The following is a 19,938-nucleotide window of genomic DNA, read 5'->3' on the forward strand; positions in this document are numbered from 1 at the left end:
CAAGGAGCTAAGTGAAATCTCAGTAATTGTCAGATATCCATTTCATACGTGCACTTGTGAAGGCAGATAATTATATAATGAGAATGTAGAGAAGATTACAACACGCAGAATTTGACTTTTCCTTCTGCTTGAGCAGCACAGCTCTTAGGACACAGCAATCCAAATAAGAATCCTTGACTAGAAATATGGACTTCACCTTACACTGAGCGGATATTTTTTTAAGAGATATTTCAAATCTGAGATGAACAAAAACTAAAAGGAGAAAGTATTATACAATGTAGATCCAGACCAAATTCATGGGAAAAATACGAATTAGCTTTAACTGCAGCTTTTCTTCCCTGTCCCGCATTTCCTTAAAGGAACCGAAGGCTCTCCATTTGCTTCTACTTAATTATTCTAAACACACAGACATGGCGTTTCAGCACATTATGCCTGTTTAAAAGTGATTTTCAAACAAACACTGTAAAATCTATTGGACATGCATAGAATTTCTTGCTAAGAGTCCAATCCAGCTTCCATTGAAGTCAGTACTTTGAGTTCAATGGCAGATGTATTGGACCTTTAAGGTGAGATTTTCAAAAGCTTCCCAGTGACTCACAGTGTGTCTACACAGTTAGTTAAGCTTGTGTCTGAGCCTGATCCTTAACTCGCTAATCATTTGTGCAGTTAACCCTCTATGCACCTCGTCTGATGCTTGAAGGCCTTCAGGAAGCACAGGGTAGGAGAAGAACCAGCCCTTCTGGGGAGCTGTGAGGGAAGGGAACTTGAACCCCTTCCATAGATGGTGCAGTTGGAAATAGCCCTCTTGGGAACTCAGGCTGAAGCAGCACTTTCTCGGGATGCTTCTCAGCTACTTCACTAGTCACCTAAACCATGCTGTTAGACTTTGCACTGAGAAAGACCGTGAGCATTCGCATAGCTAGCAACTGCAAAGTAGAAACTTAGAAATTTTTGAGGACCTTTGCAATGGAAACACTACTAACCAAGAGCACATGAATATTGTCATTAGTGCTAAGAGACTATTTACATATTTAAAATTAAGGTTTAGATTCAGCAGAAGAGTTGAATGATCTCTATAATCTTTCCAAAACATTGCTACTTTCAGCAGAATATATATCCAAGCCTACCCTTCTGGGAGACTCCATGGATTAGGGGAACCATATTTCCACTTTTTTCTTCAATTTTTTTCTTTTAACAAGTTAATAAAGTTCTAATTTTCATAAATTAAACTCCCACTCACAGTTACAAAAAGAGATATGAACTGAGTAAGAGAGAAAAACTTTTATCATCAAGCTCCCAATTACTCAATTCAAACTTATTTTGCAAAAGACTAAATATTGTTTTTTTCTGGTAAAAAAATCACAGAGCACTGAATTGTATAACAAAGAAAAAGGCAACTATCAGTTTGCGACCAGCTTGCACCATCCTAGTCTTACTCAGAAGGGATTTCTTTCCAGCCAAACATTAGGGATATTGTCAGTTGGTTCCAAGGATAAATTCCTGGAATAACAGCCACAAAGCTGACAGGATGCTTTATCTAGAGGGAGGATGATGTGGAACGTGCTACAGAACAGATTTTTCATTTGAGATGCATTCCAAGAGCTGCAAAACTACAAGTAACCAAAATGTAGGACAGACTTCCTCAGGTTATTGCCTTATACACAACATGTCTGCACAGCCAATGATTAAAAATTCACAAGAACATCTTGTCACACTGCTCAACATTCAACTTGTTTTCCACTCTTTGAATCTAATCTTACCTTGAGCATTCCTTATCTCAAGAGGAAGTTAGTTTTGTGGTTATGACAGGACCAGGCTGCAAAAGCACAAGAGTTCAAGTCCCAATCCTGCTTCTGAATTTTGAAGAACTTGTTTAATCTCTCCAAGATGCAGCTTTCCATCTGTAACATGAGGATAGTACCACTTGCTTTTGGTTGTTTCTTCAGTCTCTCCAGAGCCTAAGTTATTTGGGAAATAGCCTCTTACCATATTTACATTTTGCTTTGTGCAGTGGGACATGAAGTGCAGTCAGGGCCCCTGAGTAATGTAGTAATATTAGAAAAGATACTGAAGTAATGAAATAAATTGCCCAGTGTTATAATGGAGTATATAGCTTTTAAAGCCAGGTTAGACAAATGTCTCTATGGAATGGTTTAAACAGAATTGGTCTTGTCTACGAGAAGGTGGTTCAGCTGCACTGGTGCTTCTTAATACTGTTAGCCAATTAAGAACCCTTTTGTGTCTCACCCTGCTCTGTGGCGCTGGGGTCTGAGGGTATTTCTTTCCTAACTTAATGCTTGTTGTACCTCACAGACTGAAGGTTGTGGGACTAGACAACCTCCAAAGGTCCTTTTGCCATGAAATCATGCTAAGTAAACCCAGCATTACATCTCAGGAAGATAAAAGTAATTGTGATACCTTTCTGTAGACAGAGCCGCTTTCCCCACAATGGGATCCAACTCTTGGATTGCCCAGGTTAGCCTCAGCAACGGCATCCAGGTCAAAACTAGGAGGGAGCAAGAGGCCTGAACTATCAGACAAGACCTGCCCAGATATCACGGCAGGATGCTGAACACAGTGCCTTATTTTCTCTTCGCACCCATTCTAACCATATAGGCAATGAACAACAGATGCATTATTGAAGAAGAAAGTCAGTTTTGTGGCGCCTACCCTGACAAAAAGCTTAACTGTAATTCAATCTGAAGTTGATGGGCCCGACATAGAAACTTCAGGATGAAATTGTGGCTCAGGTAGGCTAGAGATCAGGACAGGCGATTATAATATATCCTACTAGTCTTACCAAAAATTGGCTAACCCACTGTGACCAACCTTCAGCCGGGGCTCGTGAGTAAATGGTGATTTCTTACTGCACTAGCACGCAAGCCATGGAAAGAGGAGTTATGGGGAAACTTTTGCACAATTCTGAAAAGCAAATATCTTCCCAAATGTTGCAGGCCATTCAATGATTTTTTTTGCATATCAGAAGAAGGGATACAGTTTGAAGAATAAAGTCTGCAAATTGTTCACTCCGTTCCACTAAGCCTACTAAATCATCTGGAGGTGTCCCAGTTAAGCAGAACTACAATCCCTATTAAGTGGCACTCATTGCCACTAAGCATCGTTGGACTTACATGATTTCCCTTGTAGATGTCTGGATTAAGTGGTTTTGCCAACTAAGCACCTCCTTTTTCTGATTCAGTGGAGCGTACTGAATTGTACGTATTTTACTGCTTTATATATTTCAAATGCCATGAAAACTGGCTGGTTTTGTGGAAATTAAAATACAGTTTATCTGTTGAACAAATTCTCAATACACGTGAGCTCCCAATGCATGTGGAATACATTTCATCCCATCTATATATACAGTCCTGCATTATGTATATAGCAGTTTTCAGAGAGCAGCAAACAGCTTTCCCATGCACTTACCCTGGTCTGATAACATTCTTATGAAACAGAAATCGTATGCTGAATGTTGGAATAATGTCAGCACATAAAGAAAGGGAAAATAAATAAATAAGTAAACCCAAAACCCAGGCACCTTGAAGCAAAGCTCTGAGAAACTGTCCGTCTCAATGGAAAATCCTAAGGCCAGTGAATTTGGCCGCTTTCAGAGCATAGTTCTGCAAGTAATGCTTCTTTCATTGGACACTCAAAGCTCTAGAGTCACATCTGTTTGTGCTGGCGTGAGATTGGCACGCTGCTCCCGCTGATGAAAGCTGAAGCAATGGTGCCAACTTACAGGGAAAAAACATGGCTTTCAGGATTTTCCTTTCTTTCCTTTTGCTGCAAGTATTCTAATACAGTGCCAAGGCAGCAAAAGAGGTGAGCAGGCACAAGTTTTCTTTGGAGGACAAGAGGAATGGAAGGAGGAGGGGGTGAAGAGGGGAAAAAAGCATCTTGTCTGAAAGCTGAACTTGTCATAGATTTATTTCTTTTTGATGATAACAGAGCAGGTCAACAGTGATCTGGACCACAGAAGGCAACAGAGGGGTTGTCACTGCCTTCTACAGAAGCAGTCCCTGTGCCTCTGTGTTGCAAACACACATATTCCCAGCCAGGCCTAGCCTGCAATGCGAAAGTGCCTGGTTTTCAGAAAACTGTTTCCTTTTCAGGAGGGGAGGACCAAGCCCTCATAGGTTCTCGGACTTGCACATTTGAGCCATTGAAGCATTTAGGCACTGATGAGTTAGGGGCTGCAAAGCCTAATATTCAGGCACCTCATCCCCAGAGACCCTACAGCTTTACAGTACATGCCGAGGTTCTGTGATAGGCAGAGCTAGATGCCTCTGAATTTGACTGATGAATCTTTTGCATCTTATGCGTAGAACAGCAACCTTGTCACCTTTATTCAGCACAGTTCAAACAACTCGCATTTCCATTTATTCTCTATCCTTTCCTCAGGGTACTCAAGGAACAACATCCATTTAGGCTAGTGCATAGCCTGAGAGATACAGATGAGGTCCCAGCTGCTATCTCCACCCAGGATAGCAAGGATGACCCAGGATGGGTCAAGGAACATGCACTTTCTTCTGAAGTGGGCTCAGATTTACAGGGAATGGTACTATGGCCCACAAGTTGAGTCCCAAAATAGGGAACATCCAGGAAGAAGTGGGCAGAGCAGAGGCTGCAAGTTGTTTGCAACCCAGGTCTCTGATACATTTGCCTCAACATCAGGTGGAAAGCAGGGCCAGGAAAACAATACACACCATACCTCTCGAAACAGTGTCACCAGAAGGAAAACAGTACACGATTCGTGAGGCCAGATCTCAGGCGGGATCTGAGCTCCTTCATAGGAAAAGACAGGAAAAAAGGAATTTGGACTTACAGCAGGACTGAGATTTCAGCTAGCCTCATTCTGATGCCTTGTAAAACATCTGAGGATAATTAAATCTATTCCTTTTCTTTAATTAGCCTTGTGTCTCATTAGAGCAGTTCACTGCTATGTCTTTATTTACATGATATCTCCCCCACACCTTTGCTTCCCTCATTCACCTAATCTAAACATCTCTCTTTTCCTCCCTTAGAGCTCTTTATTTTAATGCTTTGATGTTATATTGGCTTTTCCCCCTCTCTTTATTTAAAAGAAAAACAATGAAAGAAAATCTATACACAAAACAGTAGAGTCAACTACATCTTGACAAATCAAGCTTTTAAAAAGTCAGTAAAAGCAGATTTAAAAGATGAAAGCTCATCCTTAACCCAGCTTCCTTCTTCAGAGACCTTAATATGATCTCTTTATGTAACTGTTTGCCAATTAATTCAAAATATAATGCAAGCTGAAATTTCTCAGAGACACGCATTCATTAGGTTTGCAGAGAGTATATAGTTTTCAGACTTTGATTGATTTTTAAATCTTGTTGAGATTTATAGAACCAGACATCTTTTAAAGACATCCGTTATCGAAATAACCACTGTTTAAAACTACAAATTTACATGAACACGTGTTTTTCACGTGGGTGGAAAAAACAGAGTTTACCTACAAGACTGAATATTAACATTTAATCTTTGAGTAGTGACAAGCCCTGTTCAAGTCATGACCTACATACAGAGAAAATAACAGTTCTTAATCATCACAGAGTTCACTTTTCTCAACACATTACCAAGGCTTATACAAGTACCATGTCCCAGGCTAAGAGAGATCAAATTCCTGAATATGTAGGTTTATAACTTGTAGACAGTTACTTTGGGCATTTCTTGAGGTTAGTTATCATGTTAGTTATCTGTCCCCTTGAAGATGCCCTTGCATTGCACTTCTGGCATAAGAACACTTGGTTTTACAGGCAGGCAGACACCTAAAAGCAGCCCCAATAAACATGAGAATATGAATATGATTTCTTAAACATAATTTGTGAGAAATACACAGCTTAAACTGAAGACACAATAATTGCCAGGATGGAGGTCTCATGAGCACCATTTGAGAGGCCTTTCAGACTTCATTCCTAAATAGTGCTGCTATCCCAAAGTTGCTCAGCTGATTCTTCATACCATACCTCATTGGCATACTCTGAAACACAAGGAAAGAGAAGTAATAAGCCATAAGCTGTAGAATATGGTATGAAGGTTTACTGGCACGTGTTTGGGCTGCCTAGAGTATTCATTAAAAAGGAAAGGGTTTAATTGAGCTCAACAGATTCAATTTTCAAGGATTCCTGAGTGGAATCAGGAATCCAAACCCTGCTGCCTTTCAGATCTTTCCACTCCGGCCTCATTTAAGGGCTTGCAAAAGTCCCTGCCCTGCTTCGCCTCCAGCTGCAGCGTTGTTATTAAACAGTGATACTGCAACAATATGCTGCAGATTCAGTCTGTTCAAGATCCCATCTAAAATGGAGGCACTGCCTGAAAAATATGCCAGGCATCCCTATCCTCATATAAACCAAATCATTCCCTGCATTTTTCATGTGTCAATGGCCTGAAGCATCAAACACCGTCCCATAGTGTCATGCTCAGCAGGGCTGGGCAGGTCAAGGGCCTTTCAGAGATATATCGAAGTATACATCAATCAGCTTCCAGTGAACTCTCCTCTGCCAGCTTCAAGTTCATCTCCCCATTTTGGTATTTTAAGAATTCGAACCCAGATATGTTTGTTACATCTATTAAATGCATACGTGCTACATAACAGTCATGCACGTATAGAAGAATGAAGCCAAAATAAACTGCTAGCTGAGCATTATCACTCATAGGACTTGGTTGAGATCATACCACCGGTGCAAGCACAGAGACAGCCCTCATACCCTCGCATGTTTTTCAGCTATAGTGGAAACCCCCTTAGCCTCACTGATACTTTGGGATCTGATACTTGCAGGATCACATGTCCAAGAGAAGTATTGTTTTCTGTTCCAGCAGATGAGGACCAAAAAAATAAATAAAAATAAAAAATAGAAAAAAGCAGGCGCTGATTAACCTTTTGGAGTAAACAAGTTGGAAACATAACATTTAGGTGAATGTAGCATAGGGACTGCACATGCACCAGGAGATGTAATGGCTACATTACATGGTGGCATTTCTAACTAGTGACAGCTTATTGACAGTTTTAGGTTAACTGTGCATTATGGCTGCTGCACACTGGTTCTGGAGGGCAGGGTCCAGAGCAGAGTAGGAAATGTAGGCATAAGATTAGAAAGGGCACAACAATGCATCCGTAAATGGCGAGCAGACAACTCTTCGACTATAGTAGGACTCAAACTTCATACGCTTAGGTGAGACGCAAGCCAGGTGGAAAATAAAAACTAAGCTGAGAAGCAGCTTATTGACAGCAATAGAGGGGAGCACAATACAAATAAATAGAAGAAAAATGAAAGCATGTTGCTGTTGAGTGAGATGGTCAACTCAGCTGGACTAGTAGAAGAGAAAGGAGCAAAAGAGAAAGGCTGTTACTAGAGCCATGGGAGCAAGGCGCAAGACAAACGCTTGGATTTTGGCCCAAACACTCTCCCTCTCAAGCCTGGAAAGGACCAGAGGTACTCACACATCCTAGTTGTTCTACCTTACGTGAGGGGATGGAGCTCTGATAACAAGCATAGCGAAACCACAGCGGGGTATGCTCTGACCAAACCCCCTCGCTCCTGTGACCACCATGTTCTTATCCCAGGACCTCAGTGTGGGCAGCAAGCAGCTATTCCACAGGCACTCACCACCTCGATCGTTTTTCCTAGCAACAGACCTCTTGGGACTTTTCTTTCCAACATGTGACATGTCGCAGGCTGAGTCAGAGGACCAGGGAAGGGCAAGTGTTCGGCTGTCACCCAGGAACAAGCCTCCCTGGGGGAGAGCACGAGATGCTGTGGGGGCCACAGGATCCATGCTCCAGTAGAGCCACGTGGCCTCTCTCAGGATCCGGGGCCCTGCCCTAAAGCACAGCTATTGCTGGCACACAAGGAAGGAGAGAGCAGGACAGGGCTACAGCACTGCACTGCACACGTATGGGGCACTGGCTTTCAGCTTAGGGGAGTGAGAACCAACTCTGTGAGCCTCACATTCAAAGCAAGAGACCAGAGCGGTAATAAAGAGGTGCTTTTTGCAGACTGGAGAGGTAATAAGGAGGTGGTTTTTGCAGGGTAGCGAATGGAGGCCAGGATACAGCCTTCGACCTGGTTCAGAGAGGGCCCAACAGTGTCCCAAAACCTGATGCAAGTAGAGGCTGTGGTAAAAACACCAAAACCTACAGAAAGATCTCAATACAGATGGGTCCCTCGAGTCTCCCTGATAATCAGGATCCTGGCCCTGTACTCTTTGCTCAGAGAAAACTACTGAAGAGAGGAATTTCCTCTACGAGAGTGTGTGCTGGAAGAATGCCCAGGCCCACCACGGCTCCATCCCAGTAGTTCAGCATGGAGCCCCCGGTACTATTCACCATAAAGAGACTGAATTCTATAGCCCCCTGCTATCCCCTGCCCCGCTGGCAGCCAAATTCCAGCACTGGCCTTATGCAAATCAAACCCAGCCTCCCTCCCCCCACTCCTTAGCTCTATGCAATATTTTATTGAACTATCATTTCTCTAGAACTGTACTGCAAACATCACGTATTCTCCTCTACTGACACTCCCAAGCCACAAAGGAAAATATGCCTGCCCTCAACGGATGAGTCCTGCAAGCACAAAACGCGTGCTTATGCCCCATTTGCAGCAGCACACTCTTACGATGTACGGTACGCTGCAGGAACCACCGCAGCATACATCCCCGGCTGCTGTCACCCGAGGCACCGTCCCGTCAGCGGGAGCCCCCCACCAAGCCAGCTGACAATCAGCTTGTGCAGCATCCGAGGTGCAAAACTATGCACCCAACGTCATCCGCTAATTGGCCCACCACAGCCCGCGCACAGCTGTGTTCCTCCCAGACAGGGTTATGTAACTGGGGTTTACAGACGTGTATCCTGTGGCATCTGGCTCTGCTGGGATCCTCTGTTGACTTGAGGAACCAGCGCGTGCATCCAAAGCAATTACGGAAGCATGCCTCGTCCAGGCAGTTCACTGGTGTGGCTACATTTTATTTCTCCCACCTGACAAAATAAAAAGCAGGAGAGAATTATTTGTCAGCTCAGTCCCTGTGTTAATCTAGTTGCAAGTATAATGTGATTTCGCTCCTGCCCCACTAGTAGGTATTGCAACACCTTACATATGGATCATTTTAATCTAATATAATCTGGCTGGCTGGAAAGAAGGTTTCCCTCCACTGCAGCTGCTTGTGATTAATGCTAAATATACATGCCAAGCTTCAATCAGCAAGAGTGTGCATCTTAGCCGGCCTGTATTTGGTAAATCAACAGTAAAACCTATAAAATGCAGAAGATACTGCAAAGCTTTGCATGTCTAAGTCATACCAGCTTTTCTCAAATGCTTGCTCTATTTGCCATTTCCAGTGTATCATGATCTATTACTTTTTTTCTTTAAGGAAAATTGATTTAAAAGCTGCTGATCACAGAAGATAAGAAGTGTCACCTCACCTTTACAAAAAACAAACGTCGGCAAACACTCATTAACTGTTTTGTCCTTTTGGTTTACATCCATTCACTGCAAACTTAAGCAAGAAGAAAGAGGAGCATTTCTGTGGAAACTAAGATCAAGCACATATATTATAATAATAAAAAACCAAAAGCCAATAAATGATAGCTTTTTAATCATTATTAAATGCAAAGATGTATTCTTATTTTACTATAATTATCAAACTAGGATTAATATAATCTTGTATAGTGCTTCCCTTCATGGCGATTTAAATTATGTAAAAAGTCTCCTACTAGTATTCTTACCCAGCAAGAAACATTTTAATTGTAAATTTGCCTTTTAGAGTCTTTAAATTACACGCACATGCACATTAAAAAAGGCGAGTACTATGGATACCGTGTATCCACTAATCTGTAAATAGACTCCCAGTGCAGGACTCATCTCTGAAATGTGGCATCAATTGCACAGGCTCCCATTTAGTTTTAGTTGAATAAAGCCATACTAGATACGCAAATAACATCAAACTTGCCGGATTAGAACAGGGCACCTCGTACTCTAAATCATGATTGTCAATCATCACCCAGGATTAAGGGATATAGTTTAAAAACCTAAAAGCAAGCACTTCCTTTTAACTTCTGCCTACTGTGCATTTTGGATTATCGCCCAGAAATAGTATTACTTGAAGCAAGACTGCCTCCCTTCTACCATCTAAGGGAAGTGCATTGCTACCATCTGCTAACCTCTATTTGGAAAAAGCCTCAGCAAAGCATACAATTTAGATTTGAGATCTACTGCTGACTGTGATTATATTTATAACTCGCTTTTCACAGAAAAATGGGGGGTTATTTTTGGCTTAATAAGTGCTTTCTGAACACAGTCACCATTCTGATCACAAAGATGTAAGGCAGTTAAAAACCAAAGCAGCTACCCTATTCTTATACAAAACTGGCAACCTTCCTGAACCACTGCATTTCACGAGAAGGGTTTTGAGGGAATTGCTTGGAATGCATTTCATTGTACTCCTAAAACCGGAGCAGCATCCCCAGGATAGCTCCACCTGTTCTGCTGCACACACGACACGCAGCGCACAGCCTGCTCTGTGCCCTCCCTGCTACACGCCGACTTTTCTTACGTTCCCCTGGTTGAGCTACCAGATGCTTTTGCAAAGCTAGAGTTGCCACTTAGATCAAAGTCTCTTCTTCACTATCAAAAATGCCACAGGAAAGGGAGGCTGGTCAACAAATGTTAACATCGGATGTGCATGACAGTCCAGCGACCTCAGATCAGGACTGGGTCATAAACTGGGAACAGTGGCTGGCTACTCTGGCTTTTAACTCATCACTTAGTACCTGATTTTCCAGGCAAACACATGTATGGTTAACCATATTTAGGATGAAAATTCAAATCATTCTTAGGCATTTGCTAAACAGCTGTCATGCCAACTGGTATACCCGCACACACAAGTTATATGACGAGCTGGACACAGCTGAACAGACATGGGACCCAGCAGCATGGCTGAATCCGCATGGAAGGGAAGGTGCAGGAGGAATCGGGCAGCACGGGTAGGTGTCTGCACAGACGATGACCCGTCTGCTCTGTTTGAAAGCATTTTCTTCTGTGGCTGTGGGTCTCCTGTAGCAGCTAGAGAAATGGAGCCTTTCTTGAGGACCTGCCTAGTGCTTGTGCAGCTCTAAGATGTGCTACACTATGGCAGGGATCCACTAAGTTATTCAAGCATGTAAACCTGCCTTCTGCTATGGACTTTGGACACTTAAACAGGGAATCAACACCTGTATACTTCTGTGGGTCTGATTTTCTAAACTGGATGCAGCTGTGTTGAGTCTACTCAGCTTTCCATTGCAGGTACTCAGGTCACCTAGGCCATGATCCTCCATAATTAAAGTTTTGCTTGTGCATCTGTGTATGTGTGTGTCTATATCTATATATGTGTATACACACACATTTATGACTTTAAGCATGTGGGGTGTAATAAGAAGTCTAAAAAGACAAGTTAAAAGAGACTAAAATATCATCACTGCAAACCTATTCCACAAAAATAGGATTAAGTCTTTCTATAGCTAATCAAAATATTGCATTTTTGGAATATCTTTATAATGAAGATCCTCACCAGAAACTAGGGACAAGAGTCATATCCTCAGCTGGTGTAAACTGTCACAGCTCCACTGACTTCATCTGCACTTCCACAATCTAAATGGGTCAGTGATCTTGCCCCTAAGGTACAGTTTATGACTGCATACAGATTAAAGAAAATATACACTGGTTCTTTAAGCAAGAGGGGAAAAAACTCAGCTAAGGCTAATCTTATCAACATATAACCTTTTAATCAGATTATTGAAACAACATGTTAATTTATGAAAAGTTCAGCATTCTATTAAATTGCAAACTACGTACTGAATTGCAACCCAACAGGCTGCTTCATTGAATTCATGCAGCCGCTCCTGGCAAAGGCATTCCAAATTTGAACTTAATTAATATTCCTACTCCTGGTTTCCATAGTTTCTTTTTAAACATGAGTACCAGCAGAAACTGGCAGTAACTTCACCCATATTCTCAATAATAACCCCCCTCTGACTGTCAATATGTATGAAAGGGAAAATTTTTTGCATACCCCAAACAGCCTGTCATTTTCCTGTCTTTTGTCAAAAATATGTTGGCAACTTTTTTTTTTTTTTTTTTTTTCCTTTTTTTGCTTACACAGCTTAAGATGCTTAACTGTTTCTCTGCTCGGGTTACAACAAGGTACCATCCCCACTTTGTGCATTGGAAAGGAAGATCACCAGCCATGTTCCTGTAGCTTCAGATAACAGCCATATTGCATTAATTTGATCTTGTAACAGATTCCATACAAGAAAAAAAAAATAATTAAAAAAGACAATTTAAAAAGCTCTCATTGGAGAATCAGGAAGTTAAATGGCTAAAATGCTTGAGGAGGTGTTTCATAGTTTCATCCCTTGCTTAAAAACTTCAAAAATGGCTGGCCTCCATCTTGGACCAAGGGAACACTTACTGTAAACATGCTTTAAAGCTATTTTTCTATTCTACAGAAAAAGAGATTGCCCTTCATACAAGCAATCTCTGAGCTAGCCTGAATACCTGTAATACAGACCAACTGAGTCTCACTCACATAGCATCTGGACAGAAAGCAGGAGAGAAGCATGGCACTGGGTTGTACTTGGGAAGGAGACAGGGAGTGGAGATATGCTCATCAAGGCCTCAGTCTCATAGTAATCTTGCTTGAGGGCACAGCACCTACTCTTCAGCTTAATACCACTTCTCTTTCTGCATGATGGGGCCCCAAAACACATCCTTCATTGTCATATGAGCCAGTGCAGCAAGAAAGCCTTCATCGCAGTCTCCAAAGCAGTATCCTCTGTCTTCTGTGCTGGGAAAAGAAACATGAAAGGCCATTCAGGAGGGAACCCAGATAGCAGTGGGTTCCATGAAGAATCTCATGTAAACATCTGCATGAGAAATCCACTCTGCGCTCTGTGCCGTTGCAGGAAACCGTTTAGATTGAACCCTCAGGACCGGGAAACCAGTTAGTTCAGACATATCTTGTGTCTTTGGACTGCATGCAGGAATAACCCCATCACTTTCCATGGGGAGTTTTGTGTCCGTTTCATCTAGTTCAGCAAAACCCAACTATTTCAGCCTGTGTCTGACTGAATGCAGCTTGCAAGGGGAGCTGACGGACTAAGCTTTAAACCAGGTGATACCGAGGCAGTGCTGGATGGCAGCTGGAGAACCTAGTGAGAATTGGAGCTGGGTTCTTACCTGAGGATTTGTGGTTTGTTCCAGTTCACTGTTCTATAGCCCTATAGACCATGCTTCTTCCACAAGACCCAGTAGCTGCAGCAGTTAAGGCACTTTTCTGCAGTCACCTAACAAAGGCCTAGTTGTTACTTTAACATACAGATCTTGTTATGCCTTGCGTGTCACTTCCATCACAGACTCTGCAATTTCTTCTCTCTGGGACTATATCCAAAACTCTTCCCAAAACTGAAACCAGCACAGAAGATCAGGGTCTCTCCAGGGATATATCCAAACTGATTCTTGTCTCTGAGTTGCTAATTGTTTTTTAACCCATTAGTCCATCTTAACCAAGCAAAGCAGAGGGACAGAAGCCAACAATATTTTATGCCCCCATAAATTTTGTACAAAACTTCCAACACAGACCAGAGACACACATTGGTGCCTCACTGAAGCAAACGCTGCAGGGTGAGCTCAGCAGCAGCTTGCTGTTAGCCTGCCTGCTGACTGCCCAGCACAAATGGACTGGTGGTGAGTTAGCATGTGTGTATCTCACAAGCAGCCATAACACTGACTGCCATTCATCCAGCCAGAAGTTGGGAGGACATAGTCTAGCACTGAGGGTATAGAGTGAAGTGACTTAAGAGACGTGGAAAGGAATTTGGGTGCATTGCAACACAGATTCTAGGAGTCATCAGGGGAAGAGAGCTGTTGGACATGATTCCCCAGGAAACCACACTTCAGTGACTCCACTGTTCAAAGATCAACTTTTCACAAAAGATAACCAAAAAAACCCTGAAAATAGGACTTTTTTACCCATTCAGCAAAACAGCCTTCTGCACCTTCTTGCCAGTGCTGTTGGACTCATTTGCTCTTGACGGTCTGAACTCAATGCTGACCCTGCTTTAAAAGCAGAAGGTTAGACCAGATGAATTTCTGATGTCCCTGAATTATTCTGTATCTATGATGTAACTAGAAATACAAGCTGCGAGATCTGCACCTGCCATACAGCTGAGTTCAGATACAGTTGAACCAGCCAATTACAGAGGTTAGACTACAGAAAATTCCAAGCTGATAAAGATTAAGCTCACCTAGGAAAAACAGGCACAGTGAGCCTCTGGCATACTCTCAGCAAGTACAGGAAACAGACAGTGATCCCAAGAACCAATTATCAAATATTAAACACAACAAGGCAACCTTGGGTTGGATGGGAGCCCTATTTCATTCCATCAAGGCTGATATCAACCACAGTTTCCAAGATTTTGTAGAATAAGAAGCCTGCCTTCAGGGTACTACAGTGTAAAAAGGTGGTCTTTCACCCTGTCACTCCAAATCCTTCTGTTTTATTGAGCAGAATCAACTAGGCTGTGTTAGCAGTTGCCTCTTGCATTGCCAGACGGGGAAAGCTCAAAGCCACCTGTGAATCAGGAGGGGACAAGATGACAAGCAACTGTTTGAATGATGAAGATTCTAATCTTGGAACAGTTCCTCTCTATCCTGCCAAACATGCCTTGGCTGAAGAGTGTGTGATGTCTTGGGAGGAGGGTAAAGGGAATGCTCAGGATCAAAACTGTCTCCAGGTAAGGTAGGTCCAAGGCAGAGTCAAAAGAGGATAGAGAGTCAGATGGAAGCACCCTAGGAGAGACTATGCTATGAACCATGGAAGTCTGGTCATCTGAGAGGATGTCCAACCAAACCCACAGTTTTCTTCAGAGGGGAGTTAGTATTTACGCCTTGATGTGGGTGGTATCCTTCAGCTTTCAGGACTCTCAGAGTTACTAAGTCTTAACCTGAGGACAAGTGGGGCTGCAGAGGGGGCAGGGGGAAAATCAGCTCAACTACAGCTAGGTCATCTGATGGGGCAAAGAGATGTTTCATGGTTGGCCACTCACAACACGGACAGAAAGGAACAAATATGATGGCTAAAAATCACATTCCTTAGCGCACAGGAAAAGATTTCTCTAATTCCTCAGATGCCTTGGGAAGCACAGCAGACATTATAGCTATCATGACCTGATAAGCATTGGCTAGGTTAATCCAGGAAAACAAGATGGTAAGAGTAGCCAGCACATGAGGGCAGCTCATAGCCAGAACCCTGTACAAAGCAGACAGACATGAGGTGCACTCCAACAGACTGCCAGAGTAACTCTCAAAGATCAAAAAGTCCGAGAAGTCACTCGGGCTAGGACCAGCACTGCAGAGCTCTGCCTATGAAGAAGAGTTCACTGTCCTCAGTGTAGGAGAAGAGATCCAGAAAAGACACTTTCAGGAGCAATGGAACAAGTCATTTTCTGAGAGAAGCCAGTGATGGAAGAGATGGATGGCATCTGTAGATTGTCTAACTTGTACAGTACCTCATTGTGCAATGTTAGAGAAATGCTCAATCATCAGTCGACCAAATGGTCAGACAGCAGCTGTCACTCATGCAGGCAGAGCTGGAATCCAAGAGGGAGCAAAACGAGAGGGCCTGTTCTTCTCTGCCAAGCACCAGCAGGGATGGGAGCAGAGAGACGCCAAGCAGAAGGCAACCAAGCTAGAAGAAAACTCATTTTGTTTGAAGTTAGCCAGTGTCAGATTAAACAAATCAAAGACCTTAGAGTAAAGGAAAGCCAAATAAAGGAAACATTTTTCAGATTTCAGTCCAAGCCTTTTGTCCAGTTTTACCCTCTTTTCTCTCGTTCCTATGTTTGCTTGTTTTCTTCATCAGTCACAACAGAATGGACACTCCAGAAAAGTCTCATCCCTTGGCCTTCAAATCACTACAGAGACCAAGACCAGAGCAATCTGGAAGAGGGTTTCAGTGTACATCACTGTGTACATCACTAGGTACACTAACACGCCTCCTCACACAACAGTGGCACTAGAGATAAATCCGTAAATAGTGTCATGCCATAGCAGCCAGAGCTACTGTGCAGCCTTCATAAAGACAACTACTGAACACTAAAAAGCAGTCTTTGCCTCCTATCAAATTCTCTTGTGTATCACTGACTTCCAAGTGGCACAAAATCAGCTTTAAAGTCTTCCATTTGCAGGGGAAGGCTGCCTTCCAAGGGGCCAAGCAGGCCAACCGAAAGGGCTGAATCCATTACAGAGAACCTTCTGGAGTCAAAATAACAAGTATCAGTAGGCTTTCTTGGCCTCTACAGGTAGGTGAAACAACCCTGCCTTCAGGCATTGCATTTTTGTACAGCTCATGTAAACAAGTTGCTCGCATCCCCATGTAACTGCTGAAACAGCAGACACTCTTCTGGAAGACAAACCATCTGTTCTGGTTTTTTTGTTGTTTGGTTGGTTGGTTGGGGTTTTTTTGTTTTGTTTTTTTTTAAAGCCAGGATGAATCAGATTGGAATTGCTTCCTCTCTCTTTGTCCATGATATAAGGAGCCTATATAATTAGCATACTGTACATCCAACCTCACAGAGTGGGAATTCGGGGGTATTGATCCCCCTCAATGTTACCGTGCTCTAACAGCTGTTCTACCTTTGCCTCTTTCAGGAGCTCCAGCTCTGTCACACACTGCAGTGACCGTGCTGTCTTCTACACTCATTTCACCGCAGAATTGGCTCTGTTCCATTTTCCCCTTGGAATCCACATAGTTCTACGTCCAAAAATAACATTCCACTAAAATAAAAAAAAAATGATGCTGTTATGTCACTCTCTCCTCTGGTTTCCTCAGCACAATCAGTTCTTTCTATGTCTATTTTATAAAGAGTAAGTTTTGTGCAAGAATGCGAGCCATTTCTTGTCTTTTATGGCATGAAGCAGTTTGTTGGCACTTAAAATTTAAGAAAAAAATACACTTTCAATTCAAAGGTCTCCACAAGCATAAGACTGAATCTGACACCACACTGTGCAACTAACAATTTTTTAAGCCAAGCTGACACTCTTACAAATACCTAAGAGTGAAGGACAGACACTTCTCGAGCCTGATTAGGACCTCATTCACACCTGAAAATAAGGAATCAAGATGAACTTTCTCCCTTAGCTAATACTGCTCTTAATTTCTGCCTTCACAACATGACTTAACAGTTGAGTAGCAAGCACTCGTGGTGAATTATTTTTTGCCATCTCTTTTTAAGCTAGGCCCCTAATGTTTCTAAATGCACCTTTTTTTATATATATAGGAAACAAAACACAGAACTGCCCACCCTCCTGTTCTTTACCTCATATGGTGGGTCTGAATTGAAAACACCAACATGAATTGAATTATGAGCTGCACAAAGGATAGCTTGGGTTTTCTCAACACGTGTGGCGTCTTAAATGGGAAACAAACCACATTTTGGATCACATCACCACTGTAAAAGGCATTCTTCCCCTGGCGGTCTGATCTGAGGGTACATTTTGAAATCATTTCCTAGAAAAATTGCCAGCTCTTTCACACCCTTCTGCACGCACGTGCACACTGCGACGTTATGCTTACAGGACTGTTATCCAATTTATCAAGACCAAATAAAGTAATTTATTTTAAAGCAAAGTGTCTTCACAGTGTAAAGACTTCAAAGGGATCTTCGTCCATCTTTGTGGGAACTTCCATGGACTGCACCTGAGGTTTATTCCTTTCTATTCTCCCAAAGTCACTTTAGCCTACTTTTCAATTTGCAGAAAAGGGACATCTATTGTTAATAAAAACAACACTGTAGCACCTAACTTGCCAACAAATTAAAGACTACCAGCTAAACATGCTTCACTGTTTGAGCTGAGTTATACCTTATCCATAGTAGGTTTTAATATGATTAATGATTGGACTAAAAGCAGCTAAATAAAAATTATAACGTCCAAGAGCCACTTAGGCTTCTTCAGATGCCTTAAATACCACCTCCTTTCTGCAGTAAAACATTATCTTTATAGACAAAACTGAGCTTAAAAGTAGCAATCTAATTCACTGCAAGCACATTGCAAGTGCCATGTTTAAGCATTGGATTGTGTACTACAGAAAGCCCCATGCTATGCAAGCAACAAAACTAATTGTAAAGAGACAAAGGTATGTGTCTAACATGCTTATGGATTTTCAAAAATTCATACTTTCATTGAAGCTGGCAAAGTTATAGCTCCTCACGCTGACTTTGAATTTGGCACAGTTCTTTATGTTCTGAGTGAACACAAGCCAGCCATTTCTGGTCTCTTTGAGAAGATCTGGGCTTCAAGTCCTGCCTCAAAATTGCTATTTAAGGCTCACTGCTGCAGATAAAAAATAATAAATTAGAAAAGAAATAGGAAGAGCAAGTTGACTCTCGACAGCTAAGCAAGACTTTTTCTTTAGTCTTAACTGAGTGCTCAGTTTGTGCAGGCAATTATAGCAGGTGCTCAGACACTTCATAACAATCCCATTACATTTTAACAATCCCATTACATTTTTAAAGGGGTTTCTCAAGTGCAACGCTATTTCAGAATAAACAAGTTACTTATACAAAAGGAAGGAGTAAACCATGCCTTCAGCCAAGTCAGAGATGAACACATTTATCAGCGTATACTAACATAAAGACACGAAGAGGGAAAGATTCACTAGTCCGGCCGAACATCAACTTGTGTCCAACTCCTCAGTGATGTCATTTTAAAAGTCTTCAGGCGGATTCTGGTTGCTTTGAACTCTGCTGTCCCTGAGAGGGAGGAGTAATAAGCCCATTTTCTCCTGAAGATGACCCCTGCCCCAGGCCTACATGTCACCAGAACGTGTTTCACAACAAAGCAAATGTCAAAAAACACTCACAGATATAATGATACAGGATATCCCTGCAAAACTTAGTGGTTCACCCTATGTTATGCTTTCTGCTTAACAGGAAATTTTCCAGTGACAACAAAGACCAGAAAGCAGTTTCTCCCTGTGCTCCTCCATTATAAAGGAGGGATGTTCACAGGCTAACAGGCTACCTTTATCCTCCAAGGCCTCTGGAAAAATGCATTAAGAGGGAAAAACCACAGCCAACAAAGCACAAGACAGAATAAGACTTATAATAGTGATCTTCAACCAGTTAATTCAGAAAAATGCCTGTCAAAGGGAATCCATCAAGAACCTAAAAGAAGTTGTATCTCAGTATTTGTAAAAGGGACTGGATCTTGGAGGTCTCATTTCAAGATGGTACCTACCAGGCTGGAGAGAACAGAAGAGAAAGTGGTTTGGAGCAGAATTTTCACACAGGAGCTAAACAATTTTCTAGACTGAAGTTTCATTAAAATATGTTCAGAACATTTTTTTTTTCTTCTCATCCCCATTTTCCAGGTGGAAGAAACATGTGAAAGGAGTCAGGTGACATTCACAGCATCCAACCTTTATTTCAGTGCATTCAGTGTCCAAGTGTCTGGCATCTCTATATGTAGATGAGGAGAAAGGCTCCTGCATGGAAGCAGTTAAAAGCAAGAGATTAACTTGGAGAGTCACCTTCTGGAGATGCCTATCTCTTTTCAGCGACTGCAGAAGACGACTTGGGGATTAGCCTCCTGCATCAGTTACTTGTATTAGGTGCTCAAAGACTGATGTGAATACTCTCCTCTTCACTATGTAGACATCAAGCACTCCTTTTTTTAATTGCCATTTAATTAGAAAATAGTATTGAGGGAGAGAGACAGAAGTTAGGTTTAATTCTTCTTTTTAAGAAGAATTAAAAACAAAAACAAAAAAACACACACTCACACAGAGAAACAGTTAAATCTAGTCCAGCTTTGCACATTTTAACAATTCGCTCTCCTCTCTGTAGAGCACAGCAATATAAATATTACCATCTCTGTTAAAATG

The 19,938-nt window shown here is 42.1% G+C and overlaps 1 long non-coding RNA gene across 1 annotated transcript; it reads right to left on the minus strand.

Moving 5' to 3' along the window:
* Positions 1-3,275: 3,275 nt before the first annotated feature.
* Positions 3,276-18,417, minus strand: LOC135328433 (uncharacterized). The gene is made up of 6 exons (XR_010389273.1): positions 18,231-18,417; positions 16,689-16,829; positions 12,583-12,840; positions 9,440-9,549; positions 8,863-8,995; positions 3,276-6,004 (listed from the first exon to the last, which is right to left on the minus strand). It is a non-coding gene; the product is annotated as an uncharacterized LOC135328433 (long non-coding RNA).
* Between the last annotated feature and the right edge of the window lie 1,521 nt (positions 18,418-19,938).

The sequence above is a fragment of the Dromaius novaehollandiae genome, chromosome 5 (genome assembly GCF_036370855.1).
Source record: "Dromaius novaehollandiae isolate bDroNov1 chromosome 5, bDroNov1.hap1, whole genome shotgun sequence".
Lineage (NCBI taxonomy): Eukaryota > Metazoa > Chordata > Aves > Casuariiformes > Dromaiidae > Dromaius > Dromaius novaehollandiae.